We start from the raw sequence: 25,150 nt of genomic DNA, 5'->3' as shown, positions 1-25,150 counted from the left end.
CTCGGAATCTACTGCGCCTACATCATAACTCGGAATCTAACTCGGAATCTACTGCACCTACATCATAACTCGGAATCTACTGCGCCTACATCATAACTCGGAATCTACTGCGCCTACATCATAATTCGGAATCTAACTCGGAATCTACTGCGCCTACATCATAACTCGGAATCTACTGCGCCTACATCATAACTCGGAATCTAACTCGGAATCTACTGAGCCTACATCATAACTCGGAATCTACTGCGCCTACTTCATAACTAGGAATCTACTGCGCCTACATCATAACTCGGAATCTAACTCGGAATCTACTGCGCCTACATCATAACTCGGAATCTACTGCGCCTACATCATAACTCGGAATCTAACTCGGAATCTACTGCGCCTACATCATAACTCGGAATCTACTGCGCCTACATCATAACTCGGAATCTACTGCGCCTACATCATAACTCAGAATCTACTGCGCTTACATCATAACTCGGAATCTAACTCGGAATCTACTGCGCCTACATCATAACTCGGAATCTAACTCGGAATCTACTGCGCCTACATCATAACTCGGAATCTAACTCGGAATCTACTGCGCCTACATCATAACTCGGAATCTAACTCGGAATCTACTGCGCCTACATCATAACTCGGAATCTACTGCGCCTACATCATAACTCGGAATGTAACTCGGAATCTACTGCGCCTACATCATAACTCGGAATCTAACTCGGAATCTACTGCGCCTACATCATAACTCGGAATCTACTGCGCCTACATCATAACTCGGAATCTTACTCGGAATCTACTGCGGCTACATCATAACTCGGAATCTACTGCGCCTACATCATAACTCGGAATCTAACTCGGAATCTACTGCGCCTACATCATAACTCGGAATCTAACTCGGAATCTACGGCGCCTACATCATAACTCGGAATCTAACTCGGAATCTACTGCGCCTACATCATAACTCGGAATCTACTGCGCCTACATCATAACTCGGAATCTACTGCGCCTAAATCATAACTCGGAATCTACTGCGCCTACATCATAACTCGGAATCTACTGCGCTTACATCATAATTCGGAATCTACTGCGCCTACATCATAACTCGGAATCTACTGCGCCTACATCATAACTCGGAATCTAACTCGGAATCTACTGCGCCTACATCATAACTCGGAATCTAACTCGGAATCTACTGCGCCTACATCATAACTCAGAATCTAACTCGGAATCTACTGCGCCTACATCATAACTCGGAATCTACTGCGCCTACATCATAACTCGGAATCTAACTCGGAATCTACTGCGCCTACATCATAACTCGGAATCTACTGCGCCTACATCATAACTCGGAATCTAACTCGGAATCTACTGCGCCTACATCCTAACTCGGAATCTACTGTGCCTACATCATAACTCGGAATCTAACTCGGAATCTACTGCGCCTACATCATAACTCGGAATCTAACTCGGAATCTACTGCACCTACATCATAACTCGGAATCTACTGCGCCTACATCATAACTCGGAATCTATTGCGCCTACATCATAACTCGGAATCTAACTCGGAATCTACTGCGCCTACATCATAACTCGGAATCTACTGCGCCTACATCATAACTCGGAATCTAACTCGGAATCTACTGAGCCTACATCATAACTCGGAATCTACTGCGCCTACATCATAACTCGGAATCTACTGCGCCTACATCATAACTCGGAATCTAACTCGGAATCTACTGCGCCTACATCATAACTCGGAATCTACTGCGCCTACATCATAACTCGGAATCTAACTCGGAATCTACTGCACCTACATCATAACTCGGAATCTACTGCGCCTACATCATAACTCGGAATCTACTGCGCCTACATCATAACTCAGAATCTACTGCGCCTACATCATAACTCGGAATCTAACTCGGAATCTACTGCGCCTACATCATAACTCGGAATCTAACTCGGAATCTACTGCGCCTACATCATAACTCGGAATCTAACTCGGAATCTACTGCGCCTACATCATAACTCGGAATCTAACTCGGAATCTACTGCGCCTACATCATAACTCGGAATCTACTGCGCCTACATCATAACTCGGAATGTAACTCGGAATCTACTGCGCCTACATCATAACTCGGAATCTAACTCGGAATCTACTGCGCCTACATCATAACTCGGAATCTACTGCGCCTACATCATAACTCGGAATCTTACCCGGAATCTACTGCGGCTACATCATAACTCGGAATCTACTGCGCCTACATCATAACTCGGAATCTAACTCGGAATCTACTGCGCCTACATCATAACTCGGAATCTAACTCGGAATCTACGGCGCCTACATCATAACTCGGAATCTAACTCGGAAACTACTGCGCCTACATCATAACTCGGAATCTACTGCGCCTACATCATAACTCGGAATCTACTGCGCCTAAATCATAACTCGGAATCTACTGCGCCTACATCATAACTCGGAATCTACTGCGCCTACATCATAATTCGGAATCTACTGCGCCTACGTCATAACTCGGAATCTACTGCGCCTACATCATAACTCGGAATCTAACTCGGAATCTACTGCGCCTACATCATAACTCGGAATCTAACTCGGAATCTACTGCGCCTACATCATAACTCAGAATCTAACTCGGAATCTACTGCGCCTACATCATAACTCGGAATCTACTGCGCCTACATCATAACTCGGAATCTAACTCGGAATCTACTGCGCCTACATCATAACTCGGAATCTACTGCGCCTACATCATAACTCGGAATCTAACTCGGAATCTACTGCGCCTACATCATTACTCGGAATCTAACTCGGAATCTACTGCGCCTACATCATAACTCGGAATCTAACTCGGAAACAACTGCGCCTATATCATAACTCGGAATCTACTGCGCCTACATCATAACTCGGAATCTAACTCGGAATCTAATGCGCCTACATCATAACTCGGAATCTACTGCGCCTACATCATAACTCGGAATCTAACTCGGAATCTACTGCGCCTACATCATGACTCGGAATCTAACTCGGAATCTACTGCGCCTACATCATAACTCGGAATCTACTGCGCCTACATCATAACTCGGAATCTAACTCGGAATCTACTGCGCCTACATCCTAACTCGGAATCTACTGCGCCTACATCATAACTCGGAATCTACTGTGCCTACATCATAACTCGGAATCTAACTCGGAATCTACTGCGCCTACATCATAACTCGGAATCTACTGCGCCTACATCATAACTCGGAATCTAACTCGGAATCTACTGCGCCTACATCATAACTCGGAATCTACTGCGCCTACATCATAACTCGGAATCTAACTCGGAATCTACTGCGCCTACATCGTAACTCGGAATCTACTGCGCCTACATCTTAACTCGGAATCTACTGCGCCTACATCATAACTCGGAATCTACTGCACCTACATCATAACTCGGAATCTAACTCGGAATCTACTGCGCCTACATCATAACTCGGAATCTAACTCGGAATCTACTGCGCCTACATCATAACTCGGAATCTACTGTGCATACATCATAACTCGGAATCTAACTCGGAATCTACTGCGCCTACATCATAACTCGGAATCTAACTCGGAATCTACTGCGCCTACATCATAACTCGGAATCTACTGCGCCTACATCATAACTCGGAATCTAACTCGGAATCTACTGCACCTACATCATAACTCGGAATCTACTGCGCCTACATCATAACTCGGAATCTACTGCGCCTACATCATAACTCGGAATCTAACTCAGAATCTACTGCGCCTACATCATAACTCGGAATCTACTGCGCCTACATCATAACTCGGAATCTAACTCGGAATCTACTGCGCCTACATCATAACTCGGAATCTGCTGCGCCTACATCATAACTCGGAATCTACTGCGCCTACATCATAACTCGGAATCTACTGCGCCTACATCATAATTCGGAATCTACTGCTCCTACATCATAACTCGGAATCTACTGCGCCTACATCATAACTCGGAATCTAACTCGGAATCTACTGCGCCTACATCATAACACGAAATCTACTGCGCCTACATCATAACTCGGAATCTACTGCGCCTACATCATAACTCGGAATCTACTGCGCCTACATCATAACTCGGAATCTACTGCGCCTACATCATAACTCGGAATCTAACTCGGAATCTACTGTGCCTACATCATAACTCGGAATCTAACTCGGAATCTACTGCGCCTACATCATAACTCGGAATCTACTGCGCCTACATCATAACTCGGAATCTACTGCGCCTACATCATAACTCGGAATCTAACTCGGAATCTAGTGCACCTACATCATAACTCGGAATCTAATTCAGAATCTACTGCGCCTACATCATAACTCGGAATCTAACTCGGAATCTACTCCGCCTACATCATAACTCGGAATCTTACTCGGAATCTATTGCGCCTACATCATATCTCGGAATCTAACTCGGAATCTACTGCGCCTACATCATAACTCGGAATCTACTGCGCCTACATCATAACTCGGAATCTACTGCGCCTACATCATAACTCGGAATCTAACTCGGAATCTACTGCGCCTACATCATAACTCGGAATCTTACTCGGAATCTACTGCGCCTACATCATAACTCGGAATCTACTGCGCCTACATCATAACTCGGAATCTACTGCACCTACATCATAACTCGGAATCTACTGCGCCTACATCATAACTCGGAATATACTGCGCCTACATCATAACTCGGAATCTAACTCGGAATCTACTGCGCCTACATCATAACTCGGAATCTAACTCGGAATCTACTGTGCCTACATCATAACTCGGAATCTACTGCGCCTACATCTTAACTCGGAATCTAACTCGGAATCTACTGCGCCTACATCATAACTCGGAATCTACTGCGCCTACATCATAACTCGGAATCTAGTGCGCCTACATCATAACTCGGAATCTAACTCGGAATCTACTGCGCCTACATCATAACTCGGAATCTAACTCGGAATCTACTGCGCCTACATCATAACTCGGAATCTAACTCGGAATCTACTGCGCCTACATCATAACTCGGAATCTACTGTGCCTACATCATAACTCGGAATCTAACTCGGAATCTAATGTGCCTACATCATAACTCGGAATCTAACTCGGAATCTACTGCGCCTACATCATAACTCGGAATCTACTGCGCCTACATCATAACTCGGAATCTAACTAGGAATCTACTGCGCCTACATCATAACTCGGAATCTACTGCGCCTACATCATAACTCGGAATCTACTGCGCCTACATCATAACTCAGAATCTACTGCGCCTACATCATAACTCGGAATCTACTGCGCCTACATCATAACTCGGAATCTAACTCGGAATCTACTGCGCCTACATCATAACTCGGAATCTACTGCGCCTACATCATAACTCGGAATCTACTGCGCCTACATCATAATTCGGAATCTACTGCGCCTACATCATAACTCGGAATCTACTGCGCCTACATCATAACTCGGAATCTAACTCGGAATCTACTGCGCCTACATCATAACTCGGAATCTACTGCGCCTACATCATAACTCGGAATCTATTGCGCCTACATCATAACTCGGAATCTACTGTGCCTACATCATAACTCGGAATCTAACTCGGAATCTACTGCGCCTACATCATAACTCGGAATCTAACTCGGAATCTACTGGGCCTACATCATAACTCGGAATCTACTGCGCCTACATCATAACTCGGAATCTAACTCGGAATCTACTGCGCCTACATCATAACTCGGAATCTACTGCGCCTACATCATAACTCGGAATCTACTGCGCCTATATCATAACTCGGAATCTACTGCGCCTACATCATAACTCGGAATCTAACTCGGAATCTACTGCGCCTACATCATAACTCGGAATCTTACACGGAATCTACTGCGCCTACATCATAACTCAGAATCTAACTCGGAATCTACTGAGCCTACATCATAACTCGGAATCTACTGTGCATACATCATAACTCGGAATCTAACTCGGAATCTACTGCGCCTACATCATAACTTGGAATCTAACTCGGAATCTACTGTGCATACATCATAACTCGGAATCTACTGCGCCTACATCATAACTCGGAATCTAACTCGGAATCTACTGCACCTACATCATAACTCGGAATCTACTGCGCCTACATCATAACTCGGAATCTACTGCGCCTACATCATAATTCGGAATCTAACTCGGAATCTACTGCGCCTACATCATAACTCGGAATCTACTGCGCCTACATCATAACTCGGAATCTAACTCGGAATCTACTGAGCCTACATCATAACTCGGAATCTACTGCGCCTACTTCATAACTAGGAATCTACTGCGCCTACATCATAACTCGGAATCTAACTCGGAATCTACTGCGCCTACATCATAACTCGGAATCTACTGCGCCTACATCATAACTCGGAATCTAACTCGGAATCTACTGCACCTACATCATAACTCGGAATCTACTGCGCCTACATCATAACTCGGAATCTACTGCGCCTACATCATAACTCAGAATCTACTGCGCTTACATCATAACTCGGAATCTAACTCGGAATCTACTGCGCCTACATCATAACTCGGAATCTAACTCGGAATCTACTGCGCCTACATCATAACTCGGAATCTAACTCGGAATCTACTGCGCCTACATCATAACTCGGAATCTAACTCGGAATCTACTGCGCCTACATCATAACTCGGAATCTACTGCGCCTACATCATAACTCGGAATGTAACTCGGAATCTACTGCGCCTACATCATAACTCGGAATCTAACTCGGAATCTACTGCGCCTACATCATAACTCGGAATCTACTGCGCCTACATCATAACTCGGAATCTTACTCGGAATCTACTGCGGCTACATCATAACTCGGAATCTACTGCGCCTACATCATAACTCGGAATCTAACTCGGAATCTACTGCGCCTACATCATAACTCGGAATCTAACTCGGAATCTACGGCGCCTACATCATAACTCGGAATCTAACTCGGAATCTACTGCGCCTACATCACAACTCGGAATCTACTGCGCCTACATCATAACTCGGAATCTACTGCGCCTAAATCATAACTCGGAATCTACTGCGCCTACATCATAACTCGGAATCTACTGCGCTTACATCATAATTCGGAATCTACTGCGCCTACATCATAACTCGGAATCTACTGCGCCTACATCATAACTCGGAATCTAACTCGGAATCTACTGCGCCTACATCATAACTCAGAATCTAACTCGGAATCTACTGCGCCTACATCATAACTCGGAATCTACTGCGCCTACATCATAACTCGGAATCTAACTCGGAATCTACTGCGCCTACATCATAACTCGGAATCTACTGCGCCTACATCATAACTCGGAATCTAACTCGGAATCTACTGCGCCTACATCCTAACTCGGAATCTACTGCGCCTACATCATAACTCGGAATCTACTGTGCCTACATCATAACTCGGAATCTAACTCGGAATCTACTGCGCCTACATCATAACTCGGAATCTAACTCGGAATCTACTGCACCTACATCATAACTCGGAATCTACTGCGCCTACATCATAACTCGGAATCTATTGCGCCTACATCATAACTCGGAATCTAACTCGGAATCTACTGCGCCTACATCATAACTCGGAATCTACTGCGCCTACATCATAACTCGGAATCTAACTCGGAATCTACTGAGCCTACATCATAACTCGGAATCTACTGCGCCTACATCATAACTCGGAATCTACTGCGCCTACATCATAACTCGGAATCTAACTCGGAATCTACTGCGCCTACATCATAACTCGGAATCTACTGCGCCTACATCATAACTCGGAATCTAACTCGGAATCTACTGCACCTACATCATAACTCGGAATCTACTGCGCCTACATCATAACTCGGAATCTACTGCGCCTACATCATAACTCAGAATCTACTGCGCCTACATCATAACTCGGAATCTAACTCGGAATCTACTGCGCCTACATCATAACTCGGAATCTAACTCGGAATCTACTGCGCCTACATCATAACTCGGAATCTAACTCGGAATCTACTGCGCCTACATCATAACTCGGAATCTAACTCGGAATCTACTGCGCCTACATCATAACTCGGAATCTACTGCGCCTACATCATAACTCGGAATGTAACTCGGAATCTACTGCGCCTACATCATAACTCGGAATCTAACTCGGAATCTACTGCGCCTACATCATAACTCGGAATCTACTGCGCCTACATCATAACTCGGAATCTTACCCGGAATCTACTGCGGCTACATCATAACTCGGAATCTACTGCGCCTACATCATAACTCGGAATCTAACTCGGAATCTACTGCGCCTACATCATAACTCGGAATCTAACTCGGAATCTACGGCGCCTACATCATAACTCGGAATCTAACTCGGAAACTACTGCGCCTACATCATAACTCGGAATCTACTGCGCCTACATCATAACTCGGAATCTACTGCGCCTAAATCATAACTCGGAATCTACTGCGCCTACATCATAACTCGGAATCTACTGCGCCTACATCATAATTCGGAATCTACTGCGCCTACGTCATAACTCGGAATCTACTGCGCCTACATCATAACTCGGAATCTAACTCGGAATCTACTGCGCCTACATCATAACTCGGAATCTAACTCGGAATCTACTGCGCCTACATCATAACTCAGAATCTAACTCGGAATCTACTGCGCCTACATCATAACTCGGAATCTACTGCGCCTACATCATAACTCGGAATCTAACTCGGAATCTACTGCGCCTACATCATAACTCGGAATCTACTGCGCCTACATCATAACTCGGAATCTAACTCGGAATCTACTGCGCCTACATCATTACTCGGAATCTAACTCGGAATCTACTGCGCCTACATCATAACTCGGAATCTAACTCGGAAACAACTGCGCCTATATCATAACTCGGAATCTACTGCGCCTACATCATAACTCGGAATCTAACTCGGAATCTAATGCGCCTACATCATAACTCGGAATCTACTGCGCCTACATCATAACTCGGAATCTAACTCGGAATCTACTGCGCCTACATCATGACTCGGAATCTAACTCGGAATCTACTGCGCCTACATCATAACTCGGAATCTACTGCGCCTACATCATAACTCGGAATCTAACTCGGAATCTACTGCGCCTACATCCTAACTCGGAATCTACTGCGCCTACATCATAACTCGGAATCTACTGTGCCTACATCATAACTCGGAATCTAACTCGGAATCTACTGCGCCTACATCATAACTCGGAATCTACTGCGCCTACATCATAACTCGGAATCTAACTCGGAATCTACTGCGCCTACATCATAACTCGGAATCTACTGCGCCTACATCATAACTCGGAATCTAACTCGGAATCTACTGCGCCTACATCGTAACTCGGAATCTACTGCGCCTACATCTTAACTCGGAATCTACTGCGCCTACATCATAACTCGGAATCTACTGCACCTACATCATAACTCGGAATCTAACTCGGAATCTACTGCGCCTACATCATAACTCGGAATCTAACTCGGAATCTACTGCGCCTACATCATAACTCGGAATCTACTGTGCATACATCATAACTCGGAATCTAACTCGGAATCTACTGCGCCTACATCATAACTCGGAATCTAACTCGGAATCTACTGCGCCTACATCATAACTCGGAATCTACTGCGCCTACATCATAACTCGGAATCTAACTCGGAATCTACTGCACCTACATCATAACTCGGAATCTACTGCGCCTACATCATAACTCGGAATCTACTGCGCCTACATCATAACTCGGAATCTAACTCAGAATCTACTGCGCCTACATCATAACTCGGAATCTACTGCGCCTACATCATAACTCGGAATCTAACTCGGAATCTACTGCGCCTACATCATAACTCGGAATCTACTGCGCCTACATCATAACTCGGAATCTACTGCGCCTACATCATAACTCGGAATCTATTGCGCCTACATCATAACTCGGAATCTACTGTGCCTACATCATAACTCAAAATCTAACTCGGAATCTACTGCGCCTACATCATAACTCGGAATCTAACTCGGAATCTACTTCGCCTACATCATAACTCGGAATCTACTGCGCCTACATCATAACTCGGAATCTAACTCGGAATCTACTGCGCCTACATCATAACGCGGAATCTACTGCGCCTACATCATAACTCGGAATCTACTGTGCCTACATCATAACTCGGAATCTAACTCGGAATCTACTGCGCCTACATCATAACTCGGAATCTACTGCGCCTACATCATAACTCGGAATCTAACTCGGAATCTACTGCGCCTACATCATAACTCGGAATCTACTGCGCCTACATCATAACTCGGAATCTAACTCGGAATCTACTGCGCCTACATCGTAACTCGGAATCTACTGCGCCTACATCTTAACTCGGAATCTACTGCGCCTACATCATAACTCGGAATCTACTGCACCTACATCATAACTCGGAATCTAACTCGGAATCTACTGCGCCTACATCATAACTCGGAATCTAACTCGGAATCTACTGCGCCTACATCATAACTCGGAATCTACTGTGCATACATCATAACTCGGAATCTAACTCGGAATCTACTGCGCCTACATCATAACTCGGAATCTAACTCGGAATCTACTGCGCCTACATCATAACTCGGAATCTACTGCGCCTACATCATAACTCGGAATCTAACTCGGAATCTACTGCACCTACATCATAACTCGGAATCTACTGCGCCTACATCATAACTCGGAATCTACTGCGCCTACATCATAACTCGGAATCTAACTCAGAATCTACTGCGCCTACATCATAACTCGGAATCTACTGCGCCTACATCATAACTCGGAATCTAACTCGGAATCTACTGCGCCTACATCATAACTCGGAATCTACTGCGCCTACATCATAACTCGGAATCTACTGCGCCTACATCATAACTCGGAATCTATTGCGCCTACATCATAACTCGGAATCTACTGCGCCTACATCATAACTCAAAATCTAACTCGGAATCTACTGCGCCTACATCATAACTCGGAATCTAACTCGGAATCTACTTCGCCTACATCATAACTCGGAATCTACTGCGCCTACATCATAACTCGGAATCTAACTCGGAATCTACTGCGCCTACATCATAACGCGGAATCTACTGCGCCTACATCATAACTCGGAATCTAACTCGGAATCTACTGCGCCTACATCATAACTCAGAATCTACTGCGCCTACATCATAACTCGGAATCTACTGCGCCTACATCATAACTCGGAATCTAACTAGGAATCTACTGCGCCTACATCATAACTCGGAATCTTACTCGGAATCTACTGCGCCTACATCATAACTCGGAATCTACTGTGCATACATCATAACTCGGAATCTAACTCGGAATCTACTGCGCCTACATCATAACTCGGAATCTAACTCGGAATCTACTGCACCTACATCATAACTCGGAATCTACTGCGCCTACATCATAACTCGGAATCTACTGCGCCTACATCATAACTCGGAATCTAACTCGGAATCTACTGCGCCTACATCATAACTCGGAATCTACTGCGCCTACATCATAACTCGGAATCTAACTCGGAATCTACTGCGCCTACATCATAACTCGGAATCTACTGCGCCTACATCATAACTCGGAATCTAACTCGGAATCTACTGCGCCTACATCATAACTCGGAATCTACTGCGCCTACATCATAACTCGGAATCTAACTCGGAATCTACTGCGCCTACATCATAACTCGGAATCTACTGCGCCTACATCATAACTCAGAATCTACTGCGCCTACATCATTACTCGGAATCTAACTCGGAATCTACTGCGCCTACATCATAACTCGGAATCTAACTCGGAATCTACTGCGCCTACATCATAACTCGGAATCTAACTCGGAATCTACTGCGCCTACATCATAACTCGGAATCTAACTCGGAATCTACTGCGCCTACATCATAACTCGGAATCTACTGCGCCTACATCATAACTCGGAATGTAACTCGGAATCTACTGCGCCTACATCATAACTCGGAATCTAACTCGGAATCTACTGCGCCTACATCATAACTCGGAATCTACTGCGCCTACATCATAACTCGGAATCTTACTCGGAATCTACTGCGCCTACATCATAACTCGGAATCTACTGCGCCTACATCATAACTCGGAATGTAACTCGGAATCTACTGCGCCTACATCATAACTCGGAATCTAACTCGGAATCTACTGCGCCTACATCATAACTCGGAATCTAACTCGGAATCTACTGCGCCTACATCATAACTCGGAATCTACTGCGCCTACATCATAACTCGGAATCTACTGCGCCTACATCATAATTCGGAATCTACTGCGCCTACATAATAACTCGGAATCTAACTCGGAATCTACTGCGCCTACATCATAACTCGGAATCTAACTCGGAATCTACTGCGCCTACATCATAACTCAGAATCTAACTCGGAATCTACTGCGCCTACATCATAACTCGGAATCTACTGCGCCTACATCATAACTCGGAATCTAACTCGGAATCTACTGCGCCTACATCATAACTCGGAATCTACTGCGCCTACATCATAACTCGGAATCTAACTTGGAATCTACTGCGCCTACATCATAACTCGGAATCTAACTCGGAATCTACTGCGCCTACATCATAACTCGGAATCTAACTCGGAATCTACTGCGCCTACATCATAACTCGGAATCTACTGCGCCTACATCATAACTCGGAATCTAACTCGGAATCTACTGCGCCTACATCCTAACTCGGAATCTACTGCGCCTACATCATAACTCGGAATCTACTGTGCCTACATCATAACTCGGAATCTAACTCGGAATCTACTGTGCCTACATCATAACTCGGAATCTAACTCGGAATCTACTGCGCCTACATCATAACTCGGAATCTAACTCGGAATCTACTGCGCCTACATCATAACTCAGAATCTACTGCGCCTACATCATAACTCGGAATCTACTGCGCCTACATCATAACTCGGAATCTAACTAGGAATCTACTGCGCCTACATCATAACTCGGAATCTTACTCGGAATCTACTGCGCCTACATCATAACTCGGAATCTACTGTGCATACATCATAACTCGGAATCTAACTCGGAATCTACTGCGCCTACATCATAACTCGGAATCTAACTCGGAATCTACTGCACCTACATCATAACTCGGAATCTACTGCGCCTACATCATAACTCGGAATCTACTGCGCCTACATCATAACTCGGAATCTAACTCGGAATCTACTGCGCCTACATCATAACTCGGAATCTACTGCGCCAACATCATAACTCGGAATCTAACTCGGAATCTACTGCGCCTACATCATAACTCGGAATCTACTGCGCCTACATCATAACTCGGAATCTAACTCGGAATCTACTGCGCCTACATCATAACTCGGAATCTACTGCGCCTACATCATAACTCGGAATCTAACTCGGAATCTACTGCGCCTACATCATAACTCGGAATCTACTGCGCCTACATCATAACTCAGAATCTACTGCGCCTACATCATTACTCGGAATCTAACTCGGAATCTACTGCGCCTACATCATAACTCGGAATCTAACTCGGAATCTACTGCGCCTACATCATAACTCGGAATCTAACTCGGAATCTACTGCGCCTACATCATAACTCGGAATCTAACTCGGAATCTACTGCGCCTACATCATAACTCGGAATCTACTGCGCCTACATCATAACTCGGAATGTAACTCGGAATCTACTGCGCCTACATCATAACTCGGAATCTAACTCGGAATCTACTGCGCCTACATCATAACTCGGAATCTACTGCGCCTACATCATAACTCGGAATCTTACTCGGAATCTACTGCGCCTACATCATAACTCGGAATCTACTGCGCCTACATCATAACTCGGAATGTAACTCGGAATCTACTGCGCCTACATCATAACTCGGAATCTAACTCGGAATCTACTGCGCCTACATCATAACTCGGAATCTAACTCGGAATCTACTGCGCCTACATCATAACTCGGAATCTACTGCGCCTACATCATAACTCGGAATCTACTGCGCCTACATCATAATTCGGAATCTACTGCGCCTACATAATAACTCGGAATCTAACTCGGAATCTACTGCGCCTACATCATAACTCGGAATCTAACTCGGAATCTACTGCGCCTACATCATAACTCAGAATCTAACTCGGAATCTACTGCGCCTACATCATAACTCGGAATCTACTGCGCCTACATCATAACTCGGAATCTAACTCGGAATCTACTGCGCCTACATCATAACTCGGAATCTACTGCGCCTACATCATAACTCGGAATCTAACTTGGAATCTACTGCGCCTACATCATAACTCGGAATCTAACTCGGAATCTACTGCGCCTACATCATAACTCGGAATCTAACTCGGAATCTACTGCGCCTACATCATAACTCGGAATCTACTGCGCCTACATCATAACTCGGAATCTAACTCGGAATCTACTGCGCCTACATCCTAACTCGGAATCTACTGCGCCTACATCATAACTCGGAATCTACTGTGCCTACATCATAACTCGGAATCTAACTCGGAATCTACTGTGCCTACATCATAACTCGGAATCTAACTCGGAATCTACTGCGCCTACATCATAACTCGGAATCTACTGCGCCTACATCATAACTCGGAATCTACTGCGCCTACATCATAACTCGGAATCTAACTCAGAATCTACTGCGCCTACATCATAACTCGGAATCTACTGCGCCTACATCATAACTCGGAATATACTGCGCATACATCATAAATCGGAATCTAACTCGGAATCTACTGCGCCTACATCATAACTCGGAATCTACTGCGCCTACATCATAACTCGGAATCTAACTCGGAATCTACTGCGCCTACATCATAACTCGGAATCTACTGCGCCTACATCATAACTCGGAATCTAACTCGGAATCTACTGCGCCTACATCGTAACTCGGAATCTACTGCGCCTACCTCTTAACTCGGAATCTACTGCGCCGACATCATAACTCGGAATCTACTGCGCCTACATCATAACTCGGAATCTACTGCGCCTACATCATAACTCGGAATCTACTGCGCCTACATCATAACTCGGAATCTAACTCGGAATCTACTGCGCCTACATCATAACTCGGAATCTACTGCGCCAACATCATAACTCGGAATCTAACTCGGAATCTACTGCGCCTACATCATAACTCGGAATCTACTGCGCCTACATCATAACTCGGAATCTAACTCGGAATCTACTGCGCCTACATCATAACTCGGAATCTACTGCGCCTACATCATAACTCGGAATCTAACTCGGAATCTACTGCGCCTACATCATAACTCGGAATCTACTGCGCCTACATCATAACTCAGAATCTACTGCGCCTACATCATTACTCGGAATCTAACTCGGAATCTACTGCGCCTACATCATAACTCGGAATCTAACTCGGAATCTACTGCGCCTACATCATAACTCGGAATCTAACTCGGAATCTACTGCGCCTACATCATAACTCGGAATCTAACTCGGAATCTACTGCGCCTACATCATAACTCGGAATCTACTGCGCCTACATCATAACTCGGAATGTAACTCGGAATCTACTGCGCCTACATCATAACTCGGAATCTAACTCGGAATCTACTGCGCCTACATCATAACTCGGAATCTACTGCGCCTACATCATAACTCGGAATCTTACTCGGAATCTACTGCGCCTACATCATAACTCGGAATCTACTGCGCCTACATCATAACTCGGAATCTAACTCGGAATCTACTGCGCCTACATCATAACTCGGAATCTAACTCGGAATCTACTGCGCCTACATCATAACTCGGAATCTAACTCGGAATCTACTGCGCCTACATCATAACTCGGAATCTACTGCGCCTACATCATAACTCGGAAACTACTGCGCCTACATCATAATTCGGAATCTACTGCGCCTACATCATAACTCGGAATCTACTGCGCCTACATCATAACTTGGAATCTAACTCGGAATCTACTGCGCCTACATCATAACTCGGAATCTAACTCGGAATCTACTGCGCCTACATCATAACTCAGAATCTAACTCGGAATCTACTGCGCCTACATCATAACTCGGAATCTACTGCGCCTACATCATAACTCGGAATCTAACTCGGAATCTACTGCGCCTACATCATAACTCGGAATCTACTGCGCCTACATCATAACTCAGAATCTAACTCGGAATCTACTGCGCCTACATCATAACTCGGAATCTAACTCGGAATCTACTGCGCCTACATCATAACTCGGAATCTAACTCGGAATCTACTGCGCCTACATCATAACTCGGAATCTACTGCGCCTACATCATAACTCGGAATCTAACTCGGAATCTACTGCGCCTACATCCTAACTCGGAATCTACTGCGCCTACATCATAACTCGGAATCTACTGTGCCTACATCATAACTCGGAATCTAACTCGGAATCTACTGCGCCTACATCATAACTCGGAATCTAACTCGGAATCTACTGCGCCTACATCATAACTCGGAATCTACTGCGCCTACATCATAACTCGGAATCTACTGCGCCTACATCATAACACGGAATCTAACTCAGAATCTACTGCGCCTACATCATAACTCGGAATCTACTGCGCCTACATCATGACTCGGAATATACTGCGCCTACATCATAAATCGGAATCTAACTCGGAATCTACTGCGCCTACATCATAACTCGGAATCTACTGCGCCTACATCATAACTCGGAATCTAACTCGGAATCTACTGCGCCTACATCATAACTCGGAATCTACTGCGCCTACATCATAACTCGGAATCTACTGCGCCTACATCATAACTCGGAATCTAACTCGGAATCTACTGCGCCTACATCGTAACTCGGAATCTACTGAGCCTACATCTTAACTCGGAATCTACTGCGCCTACATCATAACTCGGAATCTACTGCGCCTACATCATAACTCGGAATCTACTGCGCCTACATCATAACTCGGAATCTAACTCGGAATCTACTGCGCCTACATCATAACTCGGAATCTACTGCGCCTACATCATAACTCGGAATCTAACTCGGAATCTACTGCGCCTACATCATAACTCGGAATCTACTGCGCCTACATCATAACTCGGAATCTAACTCGGAATCTACTGTGCCTACATCATAACTCGGAATCTACTGCGCCTACATCATAACTCGGAATCTAACTCGGAATCTACTGCGCCTACATCATAACTCGGAATCTACTGCGCCTACATCATAACTCGGAATCTACTGCGCCTACATCATAACTCGGAATCTACTGCGCCTACATCATAATTCGGAATCTACTGCTCCTACATCATAACTCGGAATCTACTGCGCCTACATCATAACTCGGAATCTAACTCAGAATCTACTGCGCCTACATCATAACACGAAATCTACTGCGCCTACATCATAACTCGGAATCTACTGCGCCTACATCATAACTCGGAATCTACTGCGCCTACATCATAACTCGGAATCTACTGCGCCTACATCATAACTCGGAATCTAACTCGGAATCTACTGTGCCTACATCATAACTCGGAATCTAACTCGGAATCTACTGCGCCTACATCATAACTCGGAATCTACTGCGCCTACATCATAACTCGGAATCTACTGCGCCTACATCATAACTCGGAATCTAACTCGGAATCTAGTGCACCTACATCATAACTCGGAATCTAATTCAGAATCTACTGCGCCTACATCATAACTCGGAATCTAACTCGGAATCTACTGCGCCTACATCATAACTCGGAATCTTACTCGGAATCTATTGCGCCTACATCATATCTCGGAATCTAACTCGGAATCTACTGCGCCTACATCATAACTCGGAATCTAATGCGCCTACATCATAACTCGGAATCTACTGCGCCTACATCATAACTCGGAATCTAACTCGGAATCTACTGCGCCTACATCATAACACGGAATCTATTGCGCCTACATCATAACTCGGAATCTACTGTGCCTACATCATAACTCGGAATCTAACTCGGAATCTACTGCGCCTACATCATAACTCGGAATCTAACTCGGAATCTACTGCGCCTACATCATAACTCGGAATCTACTGCACCTACATCATAACTCGGAATCTAACTCGGAATCTACTGCGCCTACATCATAACTCGGAATCTACTGCGCCTACATCATAACTCGGAATCCAACTCGGAATCTACTGCGCCTACATCATAACTCGGAATCTAACTCGGAATCTACTGCGCCTACATCATAACTCGGAATCTACTGTGCATACATCATAACTCGGAATCTAACTCGGAATCTACTGCGCCTACATCATAACTCGGAATCTAACTCGGAATCTACTGCGCCTACATCATAACTCGGAATCTAACTCGAAATCTACTGCACCTACATCATAACTCGGAATCTACTGCGCCTACATCATAACTCAGAATCTACTGCTCCTACATCATAACTCGGAATCTAACTCGGAATCTACTGCGCCTACATCATAACTCGGAATCCAACTCGGAATCTACTGCGCCTACATCATAACTCGGAATCTAACTCGGAATCTACTGCGCCTACATCATAACTCGGAATCTACTGCGCCTACATCATAACTCGGAATCTACTGCGCCTACATCATAACTCGGAATCTATTGCGCCTACATCATAACTCGGAATCTACTGTGCCTACATCATAACTCGGAATCTAACTCGGAATCTACTGCGCCTACATCATAACTCGGAATCTAACTCGGAATCTACTGCGCCTACATCATAACTCGGAATCTACTGCGCCTACATCATAACTCGGAATCTAACTCGGAATCTACTGCGCCTACATCATAACTCGGAATCTACTGCGCCTACATCATAACTCGGAATCTACTGCGCCTACATCATAACTTGGAATCTACTGCGCCTACATCATAACTCGGAATCTAACTCGGAATCTACTGCGCCTACATCATAACTCGGAATCTAACTCGGAATCTACTGCGCCTACATCATAACTCGGAATCTACACTGCATACATCATAACTCGGAATCTAACTCGGAATCTACTGCGCCTACATCATAACTCGGAATCTAACTCGGAATCTACTGCGCCTACAACATAACTCGGAATCTACTGCGCCTACATCATAACTCGGAATCTAACTCGGAATCTACTGCACCTACATCATAACTCGGAATCTACTGCGCCTACATCATAACTCGGAATCTACTGCGCCTACATCATAACTCGGAATCTAACTCGGAATCTACTGCGCCTACATCATAACTCGGAATCTACTGCGCCTACATCATAACTTGGAATCTAACTCGGAATCTACTGAGCCTACATCATAACTCGGAATCTATTGTGCCTAAATCATAACTCGGAATCTAACTCAGAGCCTACATCATAACTCGGAATCTACTGCGCCTACATCATAACTCGGAATCTAACTCGGAATCTACTGCGCCTACATCATAACTCGGAATCTACTGCGCCTACATCATAACTCGGAATCTAACTCGGAATCTACTGCGCCTACATCATAACTCGGAATCTACTGCGCCTACATCATAACTCGGAATCTAACTCGGAATCTACTGCGCCTATATCATAACTCGGAATCTACTGCGCCTACATCATAACTCGGAATCTACTGCGCCTACATCATAACTCAGAATCTACTGCGCCTACATCATAACTCGGAATCTAGCTCGGAATCTACTGCGCCTACATCATAACTCGGAATCTAACTCGGAATCTACTGCGCCTACATCATAACTCGGAATCTAACTCGGAATCTACTGCGCCTACATCATAACTCGGAATCTAACTCGGAATCTACTGCGCCTACATCAGAACTCGGAATCTACTGCGCCTACATCATAACTCGGAATGTAACTCGGAATCTACTGCGCCTACATCATAACTCGGAATCTACTGCGCCTACATCATAACTCGGAATCTTACTCGGAATCTACTGCGCCTACATCATAACTCGGAATCTACTGCGCCTACATCATAACTCGGAATCTAACTCGGAATCTATTGCGCCTACATCATAACTCAGAATCTAACTCAGAATCTACTGCGCCTACATCATAACTCGGAATCTAACTCGGAATCTACTGCGCCTACATCATAACTCGGAATCTACTGCGCCTACATCATAACTCGGAATCTACTGCGCCTAAATCATAACTCGGAATCTACTGCGCCTACATCATAACTCGGAATCTACTGCGCCTACATCATAATTAGGAATCTACTGCGCCTACATCATAACTCGGAATCTACTGCGCCTACATCATAACTCGGAATCTAACTCGGAATCTACTGCGCCTACATCATAACTCGGAATCTAACTCGGAATCTACTGCGCCTACATCATAAATCAGAATCTAACTCGGAATCTACTGCGCCTACATCATAACTCGGAATCTACTGCGCCTACATCATAACTCGGAATCTACTGCGCCTACATCATAACTCGGAATCTAACTCAGAATCTACTGCGCCTACATCATAACTCGGAATCTACTGCGCCTACATCATAACTCGGAATATACTGCGCCTACATCATAACTCGGAATCTAACTCGGAATCTACTGCGCCTACATCATAACTCGGAATCTACTGCGCCTACATCATAACTCGGAATCTAACTCGGAATCTACTGCGCCTACATCATAACTCGGAATCTACTGCGCCTACATCATAACTCGGAATCTACTGCGCCTACATCATAACTCGGAATCTAACTCGGAATCTACTGCGCCTACATCGTAACTCGGAATCTACTGCGCCTACATCTTAACTCGGAATCTACTGCGCCTACATCATAACTCGGAATCTACTGCGCCTACATCATAACTCGGAATCTACTGCGCCTACATCATAACTCGGAATCTAACTCGGAATCTACTGCGCCTACATCATAACTCGGAATCTACTGCGCCTACATCATAACTCGGAATCTAACTCGGAATCTACTGCGCCTACATCATAACTCGGAATCTAACTCGGAATCTACTGCGCCTACATCATAACTCGGAATCTACTGCGCCTACATCATAACTCGGAATCTAACTCGAAATCTACTGCACCTACATCATAACTCGGAATCTACTGCGCCTACATCATAACTCAGAATCTACTGCGCCTACATCATAACTCGGAATCTAACTCGGAATCTACTGCGCCTACATCATAACTCGGAATCCAAGTCGGAATCTACTGAGCCTACATCATAACTCGGAATCTAACTCGGAATCTACTGCGCCTACATCATAACTCGGAATCTACTGCGCCTACATCATAACTCGGAATCTACTGCGCCTACATCATAACTCGGAATCTACTGCGCCTACATCATAACTCGGAATCTATTGCGCCTACATCATAACTCGGAATCTACTGTGCCTACATCATAACTCGGAATCTAACTCGGAATCTACTGCGCCTACATCATAACTCGGAATCTACTGCGCCTACATCATAACTTGGAATCTACTGCGCCTACATCATAACTCGGAATCTAACTCAGAATCTACTGCGCCTACATCATAACTCGGAATCTAACTCGGAATCTACTGCGCCTACATCATAACTCGGAATCTACTGTGCATACATCATAACTCGGAATCTAACTCGGAATCTACTGCGCCTACATCATAACTCGGAATCTAACTCGGAATCTACTGCGCCTACATCATAACTCGGAATCTACTGCGCCTACATCATAACTCGGAATCTAACTCGGAATCTACTGCACCTACATCATAACTCGGAATCTACTGCGCCTACATCATAACTTGGAATCTACTGCGCCTACATCATAACTCGGAATCTAACTCGGAATCTACTGCGCCTACATCATTACTCGGAATCTACTGCGCCTACATCATAACTTGGAATCTAACTCGGAATCTACAGAGCCTACATCATAACTCGGAATCTATTGTGCCTACATCATAACTCGGAATCTAACTCAGAGCCTACATCATAACTCGGAATCTACTGCGCCTACATCATAACTCGGAATCTAACTCGGAATCTACTGCGCCTACATCATAACTCGGAATCTACTGCGCCTACATCATAACTCGGAATCTAACTCGGAATCTACTGCGCCTACATCATAACTCGGAATCTACTGCGCCTACATCATAACTCGGAATCTAACTCGGAATCTACTGCGCCTACATCATAACTCGGAATCTACTGCGCCTACATCATAACTCGGAATCTACTGCGCCTACATCATAACTCAGAATCTACTGCGCCTACATCATAACTCGGAATCTAACTCGGAATCTACTGCGCCTACATCATAACTCGGAATCTAACTCGGAATCTACTGCGCCTACATCATAACTCGGAATCTAACTCAGAATCTACTGCGCCTACATCATAACTCGGAATCTAACTCGGAATCTACTGCGCCTACATCAGAACTCGGAATCTACTGCGCCTACATCATAACTCGGAATGTAACTCGGAATCTACTGCGCCTACATCATAACTCGGAATCTACTGCGCCTACATCATAACTCGGAATCTAACTCGGAATCTATTGCGCCTACATCATAACTCAGAATCTAACTCAGAATCTACTGCGCCTACATCATAACTCGGAACCTAACTCGGAATCTACTGCGCCTACATCATAACTCGGAATCTACTGCGCCTACATCATAACTCGGAATCTACTGCGCCTAAATCATAACTCGGAATCTACTGCGCCTACATCATAACTCGGAATCTACTGCGCCTACATCATAATTAGGAATCTACTGCGCCTACATCATAACTCGGAATCTACTGCGCCTACATCATAACTCGGAATCTAACTCGGAATCTACTGCGCCTACATCATAACTCGGAATCTAACTCGGAATCTACTGCGCCTACATCATAACTCAGAATCTAACTCGGAATCTACTGCGCCTACATCATAACTCGGAATCTACTGCGCCTACATCATAACTCGGAATCTACTGCGCCTACATCATAACTCGGAATCTAACTCAGAATCTACTGCGCCTACATCATAACTCGGAATCTACTGCGCCTACATCATAACTCGGAATATACTGCGCCTACATCATAACTCGGAATCTAACTCGGAATCTACTGCGCCTACATCATAACTCGGAATCTACTGCGCCTACATCATAACTCGGAATCCAAGTCGGAATCTACTGAGCCTACATCATAACTCGGAATCTAACTCGGAATCTACTGCGCCTACATCATAACTCGGAATCTACTGCGCCTACATCATAACTCGGAATCTACTGCGCCTACATCATAACTCGGAATCTACTGCGCCTACATCATAACTCGGAATCTATTGCGCCTACATCATAACTCGGAATCTACTGTGCCTACATCATAACTCGGAATCTAACTCGGAATCTACTGCGCCTACATCATAACTCGGAATCTACTGCGCCTACATCATAACTTGGAATCTACTGCGCCTACATCATAACTCGGAATCTAACTCAGAATCTACTGCGCCTACATCATAACTCGGAATCTAACTCGGAATCTACTGCGCCTACATCATAACTCGGAATCTACTGTGCATACATCATAACTCGGAATCTAACTCGGAATCTACTGCGCCTACATCATAACTCGGAATCTAACTCGGAATCTACTGCGCCTACATCATAACTCGGAATCTACTGCGCCTACATCATAACTCGGAATCTAACTCGGAATCTACTGCACCTACATCATAACTCGGAATCTACTGCGCCTACATCATAACTTGGAATCTACTGCGCCTACATCATAACTCGGAATCTAACTCGGAATCTACTGCGCCTACATCATTACTCGGAATCTACTGCGCCTACATCATAACTTGGAATCTAACTCGGAATCTACAGAGCCTACATCATAACTCGGAATCTATTGTGCCTACATCATAACTCGGAATCTAACTCAGAGCCTACATCATAACTCGGAATCTACTGCGCCTACATCATAACTCGGAATCTAACTCGGAATCTACTGCGCCTACATCATAACTCGGAATCTACTGCGCCTACATCATAACTCGGAATCTAACTCGGAATCTACTGCGCCTACATCATAACTCGGAATCTACTGCGCCTACATCATAACTCGGAATCTAACTCGGAATCTACTGCGCCTACATCATAACTCGGAATCTACTGCGCCTACATCATAACTCGGAATCTACTGCGCCTACATCATAACTCAGAATCTACTGCGCCTACATCATAACTCGGAATCTAACTCGGAATCTACTGCGCCTACATCATAACTCGGAATCTAACTCGGAATCTACTGCGCCTACATCATAACTCGGAATCTAACTCAGAATCTACTGCGCCTACATCATAACTCGGAATCTAACTCGGAATCTACTGCGCCTACATCAGAACTCGGAATCTACTGCGCCTACATCATAACTCGGAATGTAACTCGGAATCTACTGCGCCTACATCATAACTCGGAATCTACTGCGCCTACATCATAACTCGGAATCTAACTCGGAATCTATTGCGCCTACATCATAACTCAGAATCTAACTCAGAATCTACTGCGCCTACATCATAACTCGGAACCTAACTCGGAATCTACTGCGCCTACATCATAACTCGGAATCTACTGCGCCTACATCATAACTCGGAATCTACTGTGCCTAAATCATAACTCGGAATCTACTGCGCCTACATCATAACTCGGAATCTACTGCGCCTACATCATAATTAGGAATCTACTGCGCCTACATCATAACTCGGAATCTACTGCGCCTACATCATAACTCGGAATCTAACTCGGAATCTACTGCGCCTACATCATAACTCGGAATCTAACTCGGAATCTACTGCGCCTACATCATAACTCAGAATCTAACTCGGAATCTACTGCGCCTACATCATAACTCGGAATCTACTGCGCCTACATCATAACTCGGAATCTACTGCGCCTACATCATAACTCGGAATCTAACTCAGAATCTACTGCGCCTACATCA

Source organism: Coturnix japonica, chromosome 6 (genome assembly GCF_054131305.1).
Source record: "Coturnix japonica strain WE chromosome 6, WE-NBRP24, whole genome shotgun sequence".
Classification (NCBI taxonomy): Eukaryota; Metazoa; Chordata; class Aves; order Galliformes; family Phasianidae; genus Coturnix; species Coturnix japonica.
Note: the sequence above shows the minus strand (reverse complement) of the source record.